Source organism: Numenius arquata, chromosome 3 (genome assembly GCF_964106895.1).
Source record: "Numenius arquata chromosome 3, bNumArq3.hap1.1, whole genome shotgun sequence".
NCBI lineage: Eukaryota > Metazoa > Chordata > Aves > Charadriiformes > Scolopacidae > Numenius > Numenius arquata.
Genome location: NC_133578.1, coordinates 74,834,627 through 74,854,885, shown reverse-complemented (window position 1 = coordinate 74,854,885; position 20,259 = coordinate 74,834,627). Strand labels below are relative to the sequence as shown.

The 20,259-nt window shown below is 46.6% G+C and overlaps 1 protein-coding gene across 6 annotated transcripts in view; it reads left to right on the top strand.

The window, feature by feature from the left end:
* Positions 1-1,754: 1,754 nt before the first annotated feature.
* Positions 1,755-20,259, top strand: part of TSNARE1 (t-SNARE domain containing 1) — a 478,617-nt gene continuing 460,112 nt past the window's right edge. For 4 of the 6 annotated variants that reach the window (XM_074145150.1, XM_074145149.1, XM_074145147.1 and 1 more), the window contains exon 1: positions 1,760-1,831. The gene's annotated coding sequence lies outside the window, so the exon portion shown is untranslated. Of the gene's footprint in view, positions 1,832-20,259 lie in introns of all 6 variants that reach the window. The other 2 variants (XM_074145148.1, XM_074145146.1) reach the window with 1 other exon arrangement.

Below are 20,259 nucleotides of genomic sequence, written 5' to 3'. Positions count from 1 at the left end.
AAATAAATGATTTACCAATGCAGCAAAAGATCGAGGAAACTGCTCTGATAACGGTTTGGTGCTGTAAAAACCCTGAAGTTTATGGAGGCTCAGGTGGCCCCTCAGCCCCTTTAAAACTTTTTTTGGCAGGGCTACTGGTGCAGAACTACATTTCTGAAAAGGCAGCTGGCTTGCCAACCCCTTGTTAAAGTGAATTGCTGTTTAAAGGCCCTATCAAGAATAATCCTTGCTTTATAACTCCTTTTGCAATGCCAATCACCAAGTAAAGCTGCTGCCGCTTCGCAAATAAAAAGCAAAAACCCCTCCCAGGTACAGTGTGAGCTGGACCAAACGGCCCCATGCGCCAAACTGCTCTATCGAAGCTCTTTGTTGGTCGATCTCCAGTCTCAGTCTGCAATTTTTGGTGTTTTGAATAGCATGAGTAACTTTAGTAGCAGCGGGTCGGTGATTTTTATTTATTTATTTCTGTTCCTTAGCGCTAGGCACTGTGTGACTACAAAGGAGGGCACAAACTTGCCCTCAAAGAGCTTATGCTGCTCCCAGGAGTAACGAAGAGCATCAGTTAACGATTACAGGAGAATCGGCTCCTCAGCTGTTGAAATCAAAGGCTAACCACATCACTCACAGTCCCACCCACACCAAAGGATAACCACATCACTCACGGTCCCATCATGGGGCTCCACATGGGGTAGGTCCCTGTGGCTGGATGCCTGAAAGGAGGTAGGAGAGATGTTTAGTCTGCTGTTTTCAATAATGATATATAAGAGGGGAGCAGCATGGCTGGTGGGGTATGGTAGGGCTGAGGGGAGAGGGTAGAAGGGAAGGTGGGCAGGGGAAGTATCTCGCTATCTTGCAGTCCTGAGGAGACAGGACAGGGGGATCCTCAGGGTGGAGAAGCGCAGTAGGGAGCCTGTGAGGGGAAGGGGGGCTGAGGGTGGCCCTCATGGAGGGGAAACCTGCCTTGGGAAGTGCAGCTGCAGGAGGGGCATGGAAATGATCCAAAGGCTGGAGCCCCTCTGCTGTGAGATCAGGCTGAGAGGGTTGGGGTTGTTCAGCCCGGAGAAGGCTCCGGGTTGAACTTCCAGTCCCTAAAGGGCCTCCAGGAAAGCTGGGGAGGGACTCTGGATGAGGGAGTGGAGTGATAGGACGAGGAGAAACAGTTTTAAACTGAAAGAGGGGAGATTCAGATGAGATCTCAGAAGAAATTCTTTACTGTGAGGTTAGTGAGGCACTGGAACAGGTTGCCCAGAGAAGCTGTGGATGCCCCATTCCTGGAGGTGTTCAAGGCTGGATGGGGCTTTGAGCAACCTGGTCTGGTGGGAGGTGTCCCTGCCCATGGCAGGGGGGTTGGAACTCGATGATCTTTAAGGTCCCTTCAAACTCACACCGCTCTGTGATTCTATGAAGGTGGGACCCGGCGAGCCTCAGGGGGTCTGTCGCGTCCCCGGACAGGGACAAGACGAGAGGAGGGAAGTGGGGAACCGAACACACACCGGAGAGAGAAGGGGAACGGCTCGTCCCGCGGCGCTGAGGGAAGCGAGACCGGGGCCGGCGCTGAGGGACAGTGGGCGGGACCCGCGAAGCGTACGGCTCGTTCTCTCAGGTGATTGGTCGACAGGGAACGTAGGAGGGGCACCCGGAGCGCGGTGCCTGCTGGGAGTTGTAGTCCAGAGCGGGGCCGACCGGCGACGGCATCGGTGGGCTGGGGACTCCAGAGTGGGCGTGGCCGGGGGGGCGAGCACGTGGTCAAGGGCGGGCCGGCCGCGGGTCACGTGATGTTTGGGTGCCGGCGGCAGGGCGCAGCCTCGCGGCGAGGGGCGCGCGGCGGCAGGTGAGGGGCGCGCGCGGCGGCGGCGCGTGCTGGGCCTTCCCCGCCCCATCCCCCCCCCCCCCCTTTCCCCCTTCCCGCGTGTGACAGGGGGTGGGGACAGGGACAGGGTGTGTGACACGGGGACAGGGCTGGCCTGGCACAGGGATGTGTCTGTGTGTGTGACACGGGGACAGGGCTGGCCTGGCACAGGGATACGTGTGTGTGTGTGTGTGTGTGTGTGACACGGGGACAGGGCTACCAGGGGTGGGTGTGTGACACGGGGACAGGGCTGGCCTGGCACAAGGGATGTGTGTGTGTCTGTGACGTGGGGACAGGGCTGACTTGGCACAGGGGTGTGTGTGTGTGACATGGGGAGAGGGCTGGCCTGGCACAGGGGAGTGTGTGTGTGTGACACGGGGACAGGGCTGGCCTGGCACAAGGGATGTGTGTGTGTCTGTGACATGGGGACAGGGCTGGCCTGGCACAGGGGAGTGTGTGTGTGTGTGACACGGGGACAGGGCTGGCCTGGCACAGGGATGTGTCTGTGTGTGTGTGACACGGGGACAGGGCTGGCCTGGCACAGGGATGTGTCTGTGTGTGTGTGACACGGGGACAGGGCTGGCCTGGCACAAGGGATGTGTGTGTGTGACACGGGGACAGGGCTGGCCTGGCACAAGGGATGTGTGTGTGTGACACGGGGACAGGGCTGGCCTGGCACAAGGGATGTGTGTGTGTCTGTGACACGGGGACAGGGCTGACTTGGCACAGGGGTGTGTGTGTGTGACATGGGGAGAGGGCTGGCCTGGCACAGGGGAGTGTGTGTGTGTGACACGGGGACAGGGCTGGCCTGGCACAGGGGGGTGTGTGTGTGTCATGGGGACAGGGCTGGCCTGGCAGAGGGATGTGTCTGTGTGTGTGAGACACAGGGACAGGGCTGGCCTGGCACAGGGTGTGTGTGTGTGTGACATCGGGACAGGGCTGGCCTGGCACAGGGGTGCGAGCAAGGAGCAACACGCGTGCCGAGGTGCCGTGCTCTCCCAAAGACCACTCTTGTGTCCCGTGTGGCCGGTGACCAGGCGAAGACGGGAGGTCCCTGCTCTGTCACCAGCCGTCACCGTGGCACTGTCCCATGGTTATACATGTCCCATGTGTTGAACCCCGGTGCGAAGGCAACGTTGGAAACTGCTCCGTGACCCGCGTTGTAGTTAAATAACAGGTTTTGGCTCAGTTTGAACCTCAGGGAGGGTATAATGCCATTTATTTATTATTTGTTTTCCTTCCAGGCTAATTCAGGAAGCTGTAGCCATAAACGAGTCAGTGAAATGGACTTGCAAGTGCAAAGAGAGGAAAGAAAACTACTTTTAAATGTATGAAGTGCCACTTTCTGCGCTAGTCCTTGGCTGATTGCAGAAAGTTTGTTGTTGCTTTTGGACTTTGAAGTGTTTGTGGTTTGAAGAGAGGCAGAGAGGAACCTGATGAACTTCAACAAAGGCAACTGTAGGGTGCTGCACCTGGGGAGAAATAACCCCATGCACCAGGACAGGTTGGGGGCTAACCTGCTGGAGAGCAGCTCTGAGGAGAAAGACCTAGGAGTCGTGATGGACAATAGAATGACCATGAGCCAGCAATGTGTCCTTGTGGCCAAGAAGGCCAATGGCATCCTGGGGTGCATCAAGAAGAGTGTGACCAGCAGGTCGAGGGAGGTCATCCTCCCCCTCTACTCTGCCCTGGTGAGGCCCCATCTGGAGCACTGTGTCCAGTTCTGGGCTCCCCAGTTCAAGAAGGACAGGGAACTGCTGGAGAGAGTCCAGCAGAGGGCTACAATGATGATGGGGTCCTGGATCATCTCTCTTAGGAGAAAAGGCTGAGAGACTTGGGTCTTGTTTAGTCTGGAGAAGACTGAGTAGGGATCTGATCAATGCTTATATATACTTAAAGGGTTGGTATCAAGAGGATGGGGCCGGTCTTTTTTCAATGTTGCCCAGGGACAGGACAAGAGGTAACAGGCACAAACTTGAACATAAGAAGTTCCACCTAAACATGAGGAGGACCTTCTTCCCTTTGAAGGTGGCAGAGCCCTGGAACAGCCTGCCCAGAGAGGTGGTGGAGTCTCCTTCTCTGGAGACATTCAAAACCTGCCTGGACACGTTCCTGTGCAACCTGCTCCGGGTGGACCTGCTTTGGCAGGGGGGTTGGACTAGATGATCTCCAGAGGTCCCTTCCAACCCCATGTGATTCTGTGGAGCTTTTAGTAAAAGCTCCCCGTAGTTCACAGTTACAATTAACCTCAGCATCTGGTGCTGGAGTGGACTTTGCTGGGGAAATCTTGGTTTTTTACTGAATTGCTCAGTGTCTTTGTATATATATCAAAAAACCCCAGAGGGTTTGGAAACCTAAATCATGCGTTCCTTCTTCTGCCCTCACTCTGCAGCAGGCGCTGCGAAGCCTCTGCTTGTTGGCATGGGAAATATTCCCTGGCATTTGCAGCTTGGGATGCATCCCTCGTGCCTGGGAGCGCCGCGGAAACAAGGGGTCGGCTCTTTGGAAGCACGCGCATGGGGTGGTGGCCTCAAGTTTTGCTCTTTGTGCTTCGTTCTGCTAAATCCTAAATTTTTACTAGCTGTGTAGTGCGTTGGCTGGGAGGTCTGGACTACGCTATAGGGGTTTTTTTTTCTCTTTTTTTTCTTTATCCTGTAGCAATAGCAGTAAGTTTCATATTTTATCCAGCATTAACCCGTTTTTTCAGGTTGGTGTTTCCCTTTGCAATGGGGCTGTGAGTACATGATGCCCCATCCTTCCTTGTTAATCTCTTTATTGCCTTGGTCCAGGAGCTTAAATCGCCAATGACTCAAGCCAGCTGCTGTCTGGCCTCTCGGTCCCTTCCTGCTCTGCTCTCTTCTCCAGCTGCGATGTCCTTTTCCATCTCATCTCATCTCCAGGTTGGTCTCTGGCCTATTTCCAGGGTGCTAATGATGCGCTGATTCCCTCTTCCCAGCCATTGGCCCAGCAACAAATAACCCCTGTTGCTCTCTCCAAAGCCTCCTGCCTTGCTGGTTTGTTTGTGCGTATTAATGCAATTAAAAATTAGGACAACCACCACTGGTGAGGCTTTGAGGGACATCAGAGAGGCTGAACAGCGCAACCACGTGTCTTGGTGCAGTCATGGCTCCTTGGTCAGATCTCCATCTCCTTTACCTCCTGCCATAGTGTCTGAAATGAGAGTGAGCTTTCGGATATCATAGAATCATAGAATGGTTTGGGTTGGAAGGGACCTAAAAATTCATTGAGTTCCAACCCCCCTGCCATGGGCAGGGACACCTCCCACTAGACCAGGTTGCTCAAAGCCCCATCCAGCCTGGCCTTGAACCCCTCCAGGGATGGGGCATCCACAGCTTCTCTGGGCAACCTGTTCCATTGTCTCACCACCCTCACAGTAAAGAATTTCTTCCTAATACCTAATCTAAATCTCCCCTCTTTCAGTTTAAAACTGTTTCTTCTCATCCTATCACTCCGCTCCCTGATCAAGAGTCCCTCCCCATCTCTCCTGTAGCCCCTTTAGGTACTGGAAGGCCATTATAAGGTCTCCCTGGAGCCTTCTCTTCTCCAGGCAGAGCAATCCCAACTCTCTCAGCCTGTCCTCATAGCAGAGGGCCTCCAGCCCTCTGATCATCTTTGTGGTCTCCTCTGGACCGCTCCAACAGGTCCATGTCCTTCTTACGTTGGGGGCCCCAGAGCTGGAGGCAGGACTCCAGGTGGGGTCTCACCAGAGCTGAGTAGAGGGGCAGAATCCCCTCCCTCTCCCTGCTGGCTATGCTGCTGGGGATGCAGCCCAAGATATGGTTGGCTTTCTCTGCTGCCAGCGCTCATTGTCAGCTTGTGTTGAACTTCTCATCCACAAAAGCCCTCAAGTCCTTCTCCTCAGGGAGTCAGTTTTCTGGGGGTCCACCTCTCAAGCCTGTCCAGGCCCATCTGGGTGGCATCCCATCCCTCCAGCGTGTCAACCGCACCACACAGCTTGGTGTTGTTGGTAAACTTGCTGTAGAATGTAGATTCTACTGGTGTAGAATTATAGAATTGTGTCTCCCTCCTTGGTGGGTCTTGGCAATTGCTTGGTTCCAAGGAATTTCTGCAGTGGAACGTGCCGCTGTGGTTTTGCTCGTTCCTCTTGTGTAACCACTGGAAATTATTGAGCTGAGATTGGCTACAGAAAACAGAGATTTTAATATTGGAGTCTTTTATTCCCATCCTCTTGTGCAAGAAACCTTATTCCTTTTCTCTCAACTAGTTTTTTATTTTTTATTTTTAATTTATTTTATTTTAAACCTCTTGTAATTTGCTCCTCACCATGCAGCTCTCTGGTGTGACTGGGTCTCCTTACCAGCAAGACGCCTTGTTCTGGGGCTGGAGATCCTCTGCTGAGGGTGCAGGAGAAATAATACTTCTCTGTCTTGATAAATTTGCACATCAGTATGACAGCACTTAAAATCTAATTTAAAAAAAAAAAAAAGAAAAACAGAAGTAGGCAAGCTGAAAATGAATGAGTCTGTGCTTCCCCTTGCTTATAAATATATATCAAATGGTATTTTGAATTACTGGTTCTTCTGGGAATTTGGGGATATTTAAATAGCAAGTGTGAAAGGGTAAATAATATCAAGATAAAAATAATACTTTCAATTCGCTGCCTGTGCCATAAACACATTCTGCTAGATGAAAATGGAAAGAACTTTCAAGAAAAAATCCAATTTACTTTTCCTGTCGTTGTTATCCTCCTTCCTACACTTCAGCTTGTTTGGGAGGCGGGGTGGGTAGGTGGCTCTCCCAGGGCTTTTTGTGGACCTTCTGAGGGTTGCTGGAGCTGCAGGGGACCATGGAAATGGGTGACACTGGAGGGCTTTGGGTGGGCAGGAGGAGCTTCTGCCCATGTTGGAGGTAGGGTTGGAGTCGTCATCATCTGGGCAAAGGCTGCTTGTGCTGGAAAGGACTTGTGCGTCCAGGTCTGATCCCCAGGCGACCTGGTGGATGGATGAAGGACTAGGTCCTTCCACCCAGGACATAGTTGGTGGTGTCTCCCTGACCATAAGAGTGGATTCATGATCCATTTGCGGACGGTGTGATCCATTTGGTCTAAATTTCATCCAGATATTTAAGCATGAGCTTAACTCCAAAAATGAAGCGTCAAGTGCCTTCATGCCGGCATTTCTTGGGGAAATATTGCAGAACTTGTCCTCCAGCAGCATCCCCCACCCTTCAAATTGCATTTTTTTCCTTTATTTTGAGCATACTTTTTGAGATGTGCAAATAAAATCTGGCCACAAACTTGTGTCGGCGTTGCCAGCACTGGCATTAAAGCGTTGCAAGGACGGAGGGAAGCTGGTGCCCATCACTTGGTGTTGAGCACCCAGAAAGCTACGTATAAAATTCCTGCTATTACCCTGTTGCAAAGCACGTGTCCTTTTGCTGTCAGAAAGGTTATTTGTGGTTTTTAATAACACACTGTGTTTCCAAAGGAATATGGTCAAGATAAGAATCCTACTTTCTTTTATTTTTTTCTTTTTTTCTGCTTGCCTTGCAAATGATGGGCTGTAAGATGAAAATAATGCAAAAGAGATAAATTAATCTGATTTAACACTTGCAGGGAGGTTTCTATTTAAAACTTCTTTTTCTTCGTAGTGTCACTATTCAGGAAATTCAGTAGGCAGGTGCCATCTCTTTGTTGCGGTGCTTGGGCACGTCTCTGCTTTTCAGTGTTTCTGATGATGGAAAAAATAGCATTTAACTTTAAAAAAAAAAAAAAAAAAAAGGAGCAGGATGGATTATTTAATTTTTCCATGTCCGTTTTGTTTGCAGCGCCATTGGAAAGCAAAGAGTGCATCGATGATCAGTGTCTTTTTAAAATCTATTCTGAAGATGGGTATTAAAAAAAAAAAGAAGTGGTGTATGAGAAGGTTGGTTTTTTTTTTTTTTAATGCTCTTTTTCTGGGATGCAGAGCTGCGGGGAAAAACTCTCCCAAGGGCAGTTTAGGTGCGTTGGCTCCTCTTCTGGGATGCTGTGAACAAAACCTGGAAAACGTTTTCTGGATTCTCCTTGAATGAAGTCAAATTGGGCTGCAATACCTGTATTTGCTTTTTCTTAAGTAAATTTATTTTATTTTATTTTTTTTTATAAAATTAAATGCTCGTGTTGGTTTAGGCCGCGATTTCTTTGCTATTTCTGTAATCGCCTCCCTAAATAAAAGCAGAAAATACCCGCAAAATGGTTTACTCTCTTCATTGTGTAGCGCTTGTTTTGTTCTTGTTCCGCTCTCACCCCAGCTGCAAAGCCACATGTTGCAAAAATGTGATTTTTTTTTTTTTTTTTTGAGGACTTTATTTGTCCTCCTTCCCCTGCTGTGTTACATTTATTAGGATTTTAGTCTTGAATAACTTGGCCATGTATTTTTATTTCCTGTAGGACTCCTCCATCATCTGGTGCATGGAGTAAAGGAGTGCGGGAGACAGCCGAGCTGTAGGACTTTATTCCAACCCTGTACCTTGTCATAGTCCTTATTTCTGGAAGACAAAATGTTTTCTTCTTCCATGAGGGACGTTAATCATGCTCATTCCTGAAGCTTGTTGCTTTTTTTTTTTTTTTTTTTCAGTGTAGAATGAATTTTCTTGTGATGCTTCTGCATGGAGGAGGGAGGTGCCTCCTTCATTTTTTTTGCTGCATGTGAAAACCGGGCAGATTTGGAGGTGTTGTGACCCAGATTTTTTGGATTAACCCATTTCTTTGCTGTGTGAGATGCCAGACACTCGAATATGGTACGAGGGAACTCCCAAACTTGCTATTAATGCCTGCTTTGTAAAAAATCTCATACGAGCAGAGAGCTCAGGAGCTCAGTGGTGGAGACATATACAATCAAGAACGCTGTTTTTCTTATTTATTTATTTTTTTTTGCCCTGAAATTCCCGTATTTATTTACCAGCATGTGATGTCTCATGACCGTGACCGCAGTCTGCGGGCGGTAGTGCTCACTGCGCAGCTGGTGTGTGCCATTTTTGGGGTGTTTTAGGGGGGAAAAAAATTCTCCTGGGATGTTTGGGGAAGACTTGGATGATGTCTCACCAGATTTACGAGCTCTACAATGGTGACTTCGAGCTCAAGCAAAACTTAACAGCAGGGAAAGTCCAGGGTGTGCTCTACGAAGGCAGAATTTTTCATGTGAAAAATGCCACTTCTGGTCAAAATTTCCCCCTTGTATTTAGTCCTCGGTTAGATAACCAGTATTGAAATTTTTAACGGGAATAGTTTGTTTGGAAAACATATTGGTGGCTAAAAGAAGGGCATTTTATCAGAGGAAGCAGTGATTGCAACTAACTGTGGATAATTGCAATTATGCTGGAGCGGAATTACTAGCGAAGGCTTTGTGGCGTCCCGTGTCCCAGCCTGGAGATGTTCGTTACGCTCCGAGCTCTTCTAATTTTGGAGAGGGGAGGAAAAAAAAACAAACCCGCTGCCGGGCATCTGTTTGGCGATGGGGAAGGTGGATGATGCTGCGGGAACTCTGCTGACTCGCAGGGTACCACCTTGTTTAATATAACGCTCTACGTGACATATTTTCTTCGTTTGCTGTTTATTGTGATTTTTAGCTGCTGGGAAACAGGAGCTGCAGACAGCGATCCCTTGAGTTTGCCTAATTTTGCTGTTGCCTCTGTCGAAATGTCCCTTTTCTAACACGTTGACTTGATTTTTTTTTTTTTTTTTTTTTTTTTTTTGAAGGGGGATAATGCATATTATTTGCTTACGATGCTGGTTGTGCTCAGGGACCGCTCAACATCCCACCGGTGACTGAAAGTCCCTCTTTGTCCCTTCTCTTTGCCATGGAATCTTTATTAATGAGAAAGCAAACTTTTTTTTTTAAATGATAATTGCTGCAACAGCTTGAAGTTAACTCCAATGAACTGCATTTTCAGTTCCCAGCTAATAAAAAAAAAAATTAAAAATCATAATTATATGAGAGTAGGTGCTGTGTATTAAGGCGTAGCTCCGTCTATGTTGTTTTTTTACCATCTTCCATGGATGGGAGCTGCAGATCTTGAGCTTTTCCTTTTTGCAAAGTGAAGCAAGAGCTAAACCTTAATGCAACTTTTGACCTGATGTTCTTCTTGCTCCTCTCCCATAGCCCAGAGAGGCAGGTAGTTGTCATGGTCAGTTAAGGGCTGAGCGGACATCATCTTGGTGGATGTCATCTTGGTGAACGTCATCTCAAAGCCTACCAGTCCCGTGATAAAGCTCTTGTAGTTGAATGAGGTGATGTTTTCTGGTGGTCCATCGTGCTCCATTTCCATTCCTTGCCTTCCTGGGCAGACCATTTTGCCTGGCCGTTTGCACACCACTTTGCAAAGTTGTTCTCCTCAGCAGACGAGGGTGACCTTGCACTTGCTGATTTGGTACCAGGGCTCCCATGCTATCTCCCTGCATTGCATCTCGTAAATAACTCTGTTTTTCTGGTTTAATTTCCAGGACCTGTTTACACCTTGCCAAAAATAATTACAACCTCCGAGACAGGGGTTTGCTGGGTGAGGGGGGAGGAGGGCATGGAAAAAAACCTGCAATCCATGTTTTTTCATGTGCTTTCATCAACGTGGTGCTGCCGGTTGGACCGGGATCTCCCTTCTGGGGCATGAATCAGGCTGCGCTCACGTTTGCCTGGGATCGCTCCTTTTCTGTGCATGAAGTTTCTTTCCCTTCCTCTGTTCAGCATCATCTTAAATTCATGTCCTGGGCGATGCCTCCCTTGCCTGCTTTATTACCTCTAAATGTGTTTTCCCAAGTATATCTTGCGCTCGGATAAACCTCTCCTGCTTTCCTTGGCTCTTCCTGCGGTCTTCCTCCTCCAGCTGCCATGTGTGTCCTTCCTCCATCCATGCAGAGGTACTTTTTGGCTTTTTAGCATGTTTTTCTGAGCACTTTGGAGGCCCTACATCCTCCCTGAGAGGCGGATGGATGCCGGCGATCCTGGTTTCGCATCCCAGGCATGGTCTCGTATGGAGCCGGCGGGGAAGGCAAGAGTACTTTTAGCGGGCGCTTCTGGGCGCCACTCAAGGGGCCACCCATGGTTGAGTATGAAAATAATAGTGGGGACATCTGGGCAAGCTCCGCAGCAAAATGTTGATATGCAAATTGCTGTTTTAAGAGCAGACCTCAAGGCGATTGTTGGGTGTTTTTTTTTTTTTTCTTCTTTTTTTTCACACAAGGCTCCGGAGCGGTGTGTTTTGAATAAAAATTACAGCAAGGGATTTCGCCCAGAGGGCACGCTCCTCTCATTTATTCTGAAGCTCAGCAGAGCTGGTAATTCAGTGTTGGAAGCCAACAGAGTGAAACGTGTGTGTCTTCAAAAAGGTATTAGATTAGCTCTGGCAAAACAAAATGTAACGTCACCTCCGTAACTTGAATTTCCAGGTTTGCAGAAGCAATAGATTGGGTTGCATTTAATTTGCAAGTGATTCCTGGGCACTGTCCAGGGAAGAGATGGCTCTGATGTCTGCAGAGTTGGTTTGGAGGCATTGTCCAACTCTGAAGTCCTCAGCACAGGAAGGACATAAACCTGTTGGAGTGGGTTCGGAGGAGGTCATGAAGATGATCTGAGGGCTGGAGCCCCTCTACTGTGAGGACAGGTTGAGAGAGTTGGGGTTGTTCAGCCTGGAGAAGAGAAGGCTTTGGGGAGTCCTTATAGGCCCTTCCAGTCCCTAAAGGGGCTCCAGAAAAACTGGGTAGGGACTCTTGATCAGGGAGGGGAGCCATAGGACGAGGGGGAACGGTTTTAAACTGACAGAGGGCAGATTTAGAGTAGATATTAGGAAGAAATTCTTTACTGTGAGGGTGGTGAGACACTGGCCCAGGTTGCCCAGAGAAGCTGTGGATGCCCCGTCCCAGGAGGTGTTCAGGGCCAGGCTGGATGGGGCTTTGAGCAACCTGGTCTAGCGGGAGGTGTCCCTGCCCATGGCAGGGGGTTGGAACTAGATCATCTTTAAGTTCCTTTCCAACTCTAACCATTCTACGATTCTATGATTTGGTAATAAATGAGCTTGTGCCAGCTGACTCAGTGCATCTTTGACTTTTATCTCCAAGTTGGTGACAGGCAACTTGGCTGTTTGAAACTTTCCAAGAAGAAATTGGATAAAATATGAATCACTTTTTTGTTTGTTTTGTTTTAGTTTTTGGTTACTGAGTTCATGGTGGGACTACTGGGGAGGAAACAGCGATAAATGAGGAGAACCGAAGCAGTGGTTTCTTATTCTTTGTTTGCAATAGTTCAAGGTTGTCTCTGTCCATCCGTACACACCTCCCACCGAGGGAGATCAAGAAGAGCTATTACATGCCCTGGGACCGCTGGCCAAAAGTTGCCCTATTTAATTTTCAAGCACTGAAAGCAGATGCCAATTTTAACCTCTTGGCAAGACCTTCTGCCCTGGCATATCTTCTTTTCTTACCCACTCTTGCCTAATATTCCTGTTTTATCCTTGATCCTTCTTTTGAACCTTATTTGGCTTGTGGTGTCTCTTTGTCTCATTATTAAATGATGTATTTAAGATGTGCTTGATGACTTGAACACTAGCAGGGCCTCAGATCCTTCCCTCCTCTCACACACATCCCACATAACTAGATTACAACCAAAGTTATTAAGCTTTTCCTTTTTGTTGGTGGTGGGTTTAATTCAGTAGATGTTTCCTGGACAGGGTTGACCAAATGTTTTTGGCCTGTGGACCACTACAGCATCCCCAGCCATTGGATGGAAAGACTGGAAGACTGCATCTGCAATGCTTTTATCCCTTCCCTGTGATTTCTCAGGGACTTAAATAACCTGTGCTGAGGTGTGTGTTGGACTTGTACGCCCCATCAAAACATCATGGGTCGTAGTTGGACTTGAGTGAAGCCAACGTGCCCGACAGAACAGTGGGAGAACATGCCCTGGAGATTGGTTTTCCTCATTGTACATCACACTGACTTTAGCTTTTTGGAAGTCTTGGTTGATAACTTCAGAGTTCGGTTGAAATTTTCAGTTGAAATTGAGGAATCTGTGCCCAATACTGCCAAGTTATGTATAATGAATTTTTAAGTACTGATAGTAAGAGGTAATCTGATGTGTGAGCGCTATGGACCTTGTTCTGGGTGTAACAGCTGAATGTCCAATTTAATACAGCTTTGGTTTAATTACTTGCAAATTGAGAGTTTTAAGAGACAGAGTTGGGTGGGCTTGTCCCAGTGAGGTGACCAGTTGGGAAGTGGATTTGAGTCCTTCCATTTATTCCAGTTCTTGAAATACTATTAATTCCAATTCTTTTATTGTGAAGCCTGGGCATTGTGGGGGAAAGAAAAGTTTCTATCACAATAAATATGTTGCTCTAGGATTGGAAACTGGCAGTACATAAGGCAGGTTCTTGGGAGTCTTGGGTTTTGTTTGGCGGCTTGGGTTTTTTTAGCTCTCTGAGATTTGTACCAAAATCTGTACCTTTTAGAGGCTGGAGAAGGATGATCTTCAGTGGAAATAAAAGTAGTTGGTGGCTAATTTTTCTTTCTTTCAATGTGGCATGGAAGAACCAGGTGGCTGAGACTTTGTGGGAACGTGTTCTCTTGACTTTGATGCAAGTTTTTGTTGATCAGCTCTTAGTTCGTGTCCTTTTACTTTAATTATACGTTCCAACACCATAAGACTTTTTAAATATCAAATTTTGAGTGTGTTCTTTGCCAAAACTGCATGGTTTAAGTGCAGATCCTGTTGGCAGGCATCTCAGGAGCTGTTGACTTCCCTCCTTCGTAACCCCATCCTCTCTTGCCTAGTTTTTCCATCCTTAAAAGTCAAACAGCATTTGATAAAATAGCAGAGCTTTTAAAAACATGTGAAGAAAGTACACAGAAACTCAGAAGGTGGTGGTCTCATGAGTGTGTAGCCCTGGGAAGATCACTGTGTCCTGCTTGCATCTGAGTGAGTAAAAGAAAAACATCTTCCTAGCTTGGTTCAGGCACATCTAGAATCTCCTTTGTGTCTGTCCTTTGCTTCATTCTACATCTCTGTGGCCTTCAACACAAGGTGCTGTTTACATCTTCCAGTGCCCTTCTTCTGCTGCCTTATGCCTCGTTGAGTTGTTGACTCTTCCCTCCAAGGTCATGAATCTCAGTTCCTGACTTTCATAGAGTCATAGAATGGTTTGGGTGGGAAGGGACCTTAAAGATCATCGAGTTCCAGCCCCCCTGCCATGGGCAGGGACACCTCCCCCTAGACCAGGTTGCTCAAAGCCCCATCCAGCCTGGCCTTGAACCCCTCCAGGGATGGGGCATCCACAGCTTCTCTGGGCAACCTGGGCCAATGTCTAACCACCCTCAGACTGAAAAAACAGTGGCTTTGTAATGGTCCAAGTCTCTATCGCTCCAAACTTGTTCCATCTTGATGACATCACCTACAAACATTTGTAGGGATGCTCTTAATTTTCCCCAAATCCTGTTGTTTTTTTTTTTAAAGGGATATCTTCAGGGAACCTCACAGCCAACTTTCAGGCTGGTGTTTCTGTCTCTCCAGATGGTCTCTGCGTTCCCTGATGTTTCACATCCGATCTATGTTCTACTCTTTCTGCATTCAATCTCCTTTTTTAAGGTCTTTCACGCAGGGATCATCACCTTACTCTGTGTTTATGCACCACTCAATGTGGTGCAGATGTCATTCCAAAATGATGGTGTTGATAATACCTTTCAAATAGTTGTTGTAGTTTACAATCTTGGTAATGCTGTCCTTTATTTATATATATATATATATATATATATATATATATATATATGTATTTATGTGTGTATATATGTTATATATATATCTCTCTATATATATAAATACATATTGGCCAGGGACAAAAGTTAAGACATCGTAGCATTTGAAAATCTCAGAAATAATAAGAACTGTGTATTTTTTTCTGTCCCTACCTTGGCTCCTTTGGTAGTTACGATGTCAGCTGCTTTGTGTGGGGAAACTGAAACGGTGAACTCTGATCTCGCCGGGTAAGGAAGATTTTTTTGTAAAGCTGTGCATTTAGACTAATTCTGTCTGCCGTACAATGTGCTGAGGATTTGTGATCCTCAGCAGGCATTTGACAGATCTTAACTAGTTATGTCTTGTCAATCAAAATTAAACGCCTACCTCACTCCTTCCTACTTTCTCTCTCTTGGAGCTTTTTTTATTTAGGTTGGTCATTAAAATTGCTTATAACCATAGAAACGAGGAAAACCCGCCCCTTACTTTCCAGATCTTTAGCGTGATATTCCTGTACTGACATCATGTGAGTTATATACACGATGGCTTAAAAAAAAAACCCAAAAAACTTGTAGGTAGGCAGAGTTGTCATTAATTCCTCCCTATGATGGAGTTGTTCCTACGGATACCAACCAAAGATCATGTCCCCACTTCCTGTGCAGTGTCCAGCAGAAGGAGAGACCCTGGTGATGAGAAACCACCTGATGAGAGAGTCAGAGAAGAAAACAGATAGAGATGTGAGATGGGAAGGGTGGGAGGATGCGATAAGGAGAAGATGGGTCAGCAAGAAGTCGCATGCGCGATGTAGCATGTGTTGATAATTTCACAGAATCATATGGAGTTGGAAGGGACCTCTCGAGATCATCTAGTCCAACACCCCTGCCAAAGCAGGTCTACCCAGAGCAGGTTGCACAGGAGCGTGTCCAGGCAGGTTCTGAATGTCTCCAGAGAAAGAGACTCCACCACCTCTCTGGGCAGCCTGTTCTGGGGCTCTGCCACCCTCACAAGAAAGAAGTTCCTCCTCATCTTTAGGTGGAACTTCTTAGGATCAAGTTTGTTCAAATATGTTTCAATATTGTTTTCCATCCTTCTAGGGCTGTGTGCACTCTTGCAGTGGTTTCCTTGTTTTAACTGGTTAACACTGGGCAATCTCCATCCAAATTCTCCCCCTGACAGCTCATCTTGCCTGACTTGGCTGATTCATGAAGTTCTGGGATGGTCCACGCTTGCGACATGTTGACTTTGAGTTGGGCTTTCTGGTCAAAGTGAGTGTTAATGGGCGCGCTCTGTGAGGAACAGATGGGCAGTGAAGGTTTCATTTTTCAAGGTGTAACAGACTGTATTTGTAAAACCTTTAGTGTTTTTTATCAGCAGAAATAGTTTTCTTCAAGTACATCTGTTTTACCCACCTGGAATACCGTTACGATAATTTGTATCGTGGCTAGAACAGTTGTTTCATGTACTCCAGCTTAATAGTAGGAAATAAGTCTTTTCTTGGGTATTTTTGGTTTGTGCGTCTGTTCTTCCTTCATAGAATACTTTAGAAAGTGTTCTAGAATTAGAAAAAAGGGAAGGGTTTTATATATTTTTCTGATTCAGTTGGCTATCTTGCACTTAATTCTTATTCAAGAAATCACAGTCTTTGAAAGAAGTCCTTATAAAGGTTTCTATTTCTCTACCTCCTTTTTCCATGGCATGAGGAGAATCGGCATGTTCCAGCCCCGTTTTGTAGACAGAGCTAAACAGATTTATAACGTTTGGTAAATCGTGTGCCTGTTAACATCCTGAGTAATCACCGACAACAGAGTAAATACGAGGTTAATGAGATTAAGAGGAAAGAGGAATGTAAGTGTTGGAGTGGTCCTCCCCACGGCCCCATAGCTGGTGGCAGCCCTGGTTCTGTTGAGGAGCCCAGCGTGGCAATGGACGCAGCAGTGATTTTGCTGCTGTTCCTCATACAATGCTTAATGAGTTCCTACTGCTGGTATTTTTCTTTAGGTACTGTGTAATATTATTAAATCCCACTCAGATTTTTAGAAGGTTGTTTTTTTTTTTTTTAAATAAACCTTTATTTGTATTTTTTCCCTACTTGTTTCTAGTGCTGAGGCTCTGTGATAAGGCATCTGATTAGCTCTTGCTTCTGAAGTCTTCTCCCAGGCATCTGGTACCCTTCTAGATGTCTCCTCAAGGCCGCTAGAGGAACTGGCCCAATTCTTTTCTTCTTTTTTGGGAAACATGTTACCATCAGAATATTGCACTCAGAAGTGCATTGAGATTTAACCCTTATTTTCTTATCCCAAGTTCCATCTTGACTTGATTTCATTTGCCCTTTGCCTTTCTCCTTCCAAGTGCTTTCCATCACATGCTCTCCAGTAAGTCTTGCAGGAACAGAAAGACCCATTTCGAAGCAAAAATATGACTTTTTTTCTACTGTAGTATCTCTCAATCGTTCTCCATTCTCCAGGTTAGTGGGTTTCCTGGACATGGCGCTCTCAGTCCATCTTCCTTTGGCATCTTCTGGCAGCCATCAATGTTTTCTCAGTCACAACCTCAGAATTGGTTATTTGAGTTTTCTCCACCCAAAAGTGACTCAAAGCTCTAAACACCGACTCCCCTTACTGGTCAGTTGACAAACTGCAACGTGTTGGGTTTTTTCTATTTTAAATGAAAATGCCTTACCGAGAAACCTATTTCGTTTACTCGAGATAAATCTTGTACTTCTGACCTCAGCTGTTCTTCTTACGGTGATTCTGATTAAGCCATGAACCTTCAGCAAACAATTCAGGTAGAGTGTGGGCACTGCATATTGCCTAAAGGAATTATTCGCCTCTTAAGTTTGGGTTTTATTTTTGGGCGGTTTGGGTGCGTTTTTTTGTTGACTTTTAATATTGCAAGTTATTTTCCTCCTGTTTCAATTGAGTAGGGCACTGGTTTCTCTCTCTCTCCTATCAGCTCTTTTGCATTTGGCTGTGAGGATGCCTATTGTCCCCTGTCACAGCTTTGCCTGGAGCTGAGATTTCCTTTTCCAGACTGCCTTCCTGGAAGTCAGCCCAACATCTTGGCATTGGCTGGGCAAAAAAAGAAGAGTACTTGAGCGCTTCACTGATGCTGTGGGAGGGAGGAGATACTATTCCACCAAATGTCCAACAACACAGCCTTGGAAAGATCCTCTGGGTTCATCTCGATGTGATGGTGTAATGGTTTGCTGCTGTCTTGAGAACTAAGAATCATAGAATAGTTTGGGTTGGAAGGGACCTTTCAAGGTCATCTAGTCCAACCTCCCTGCAATAAGCAGGGACATCTTCAACTAGATCAGGTTGCTCAGAGCCCCATCCAACCTGACCTTGAATGTTTCCAGGGAAGAGGCATCTACCACCTCTCTGGGCAACCTGGGCCAGTGTTTCACCACCCTCATTGTAAAACATTTCTTCCTTAGAAACTAAGGAGATGGGATTTTGATAGGAACAGTTCCTTCCTTGCCTTGCGAAGACATGATATGGGGCAGTCTGAGGGAGAACAAAGTAGGTCTTGAGTTTGCTCGGTGGGATGATCTCTTTCCACTTCCCCCCAGTTCCTGTTATAGTTGGTAACTGGGAGACCAGTTGAACTGGGTGATGAAGCTCTCTCAGTGCTGAGGCTTTTAGCCATGAGTCACCTTACCGGTCAGCGTGCAGAGAGCTTGCTCTGATGCTTCCAGACTTTGCTGTGTAATTGGACCTGGAGGATGCTGATATGCAGGACAGCAGGACCGTTGTAAGGGGAGGAAGGTGTTAAAATCAACAGCAGGATTTAGTTATCGTTTCATTTTGATCTCCTTGCAAATAGAAAAGGGATGGAAACAGCAAATGTGAGTGCAAGGGAGTGACTTGCACATATTCCTGTGCGAGGGCTGGGGAAACACTGAGCTCACTGCAGCGTGTTACTAACATTTGTGTGTGTGAGCGCTTAAAATTTTGCAAGAGACCTAAGACTTGAGAAATCTACTTTGTTACCTCCTAAGTGGATGATTAAACCCTCTGCCTTTTCTTTTTTTCCTCACTGTGGGAATCTTTAAGCCATTGTGCTTGTTTTCTTTAGAGATCATATTAAAAGCAAAGAGCAGCTTCATTATTTATTTATTTATTCTTTGCAAAGCGCTTCTCTCTCTGTTTTATGCAAAAGCACTTTAATTGATCTTTCGGACGGATGAAAAGAGGACAGAGAAGAAAATATTTCATGCAACGTACAATTCCTCCCGGTTTTGCCTCAAAATAAGAAGCCACTTTGCTCAGATTTATGTATCTAAACCCAGTTTATGCAGAGGGTGCAGCTCTGTTTTATCTGCCGGCTGCAGGAGGCTGATGCAAAGAAACGCCTTGATCAATGGTACGAACTGGTTCAGGATAACTCCCGAACCGTTCCACTGATAAACACAGCGCCCGTTTCTTGCCACCTGGATTATAATTATTGTATCTCCTTACATTTGTGATTTTTATTTTTTTTTTTAATTTAATTTCATCTACTTGAAGGTTAAAAATAAAAATGATGGAAGTCCGTTTCTTGCAGTGCTGTACCGAAGCAGAATAACGCTTCTGATACCTAAAGGGGACCTACAGGAGAGATGCGGAAGGACTCATAGAACATCACAGAATGGTTCGGGTTGGAAGGGGCCTTAAAGATCATCTGGTTCCACCCCCCTGCCATGGACAGGGACACCTCCCACCAGACCAGGTTGCTCAAAGCCCCATCCAACCTGGCCTTGAACACCTCCAGGGATGGGGCAGCCACAACTTCTCGGCAACCTGTTCCAGTGTCTCACAACCCTCACAGGAAAGAATTTCTTCCAAATATCTAATCTAAATTTCCCCTCTTTCAATTTAAAACCCTTTCCCCTCATCCTATGGCTCTCCTCCCTGATCAAGAGTCCCTTCTCATCTCTCCTGTAGCCCCCTTTATGTACTGAAATACCACTATAAGGTCTCCCCGGAACCTGCTCTTCTCCAGGCACAACCCCATCTCTCTCAGCCTGTCTTCATAGGAGAGGTGCTGCAGCCCTCTGATCATCTTTGTTGCCCTCTGCTGCACCCACTCCAACAGGTCCGTGTCCATCCTGTGCTTCCATGGACCCGTTCCAACAGGTCCATGTCTTCCCTGCATACAGACAGAGTAGAGCCATGCAAATATGTGTCCTGTTGTTGAAGATCCAGCTGGTAATCATTGAGGTTGAGCATTGCTGTAGGATACAGATATTGTGAGTTGGAAGTTGTGTTAGGTGCAAGGCAAGAAGGTTGATTCCTGACTTGGATAACTTCAAATTTACTGGAGAGTAAAAGGAAGTGAGGAGATGATGGTTGGCATCAGAGCCAGTCAGGGAGCTGGAAGCAAAGCCTAGCTCAGAGCAAGGGTGTTTCAGGGCAGTAGCTTCTGAGGAAGACTGATGTCCCATGCAGATGGCTTTGGGAGGTCCTCCCAAACCCGGGAAGACTGTGGAGATCATGGGGTTGTTGGCACCTTCACACACTGGTGAGTTGGTCCATGCAATTGAGTTAAAATACTTGGAAGAGATTCAACTTTTTAGAAGTTACCTGAATGCCTAAAGTAAGCGAAACCCTTTGCTGAAATAGCTTCTGATATTTTTGGAGGTTTTCAGCTGCATTTGTTTGAAATACGCTGTGGCATTTGTTTGAAATA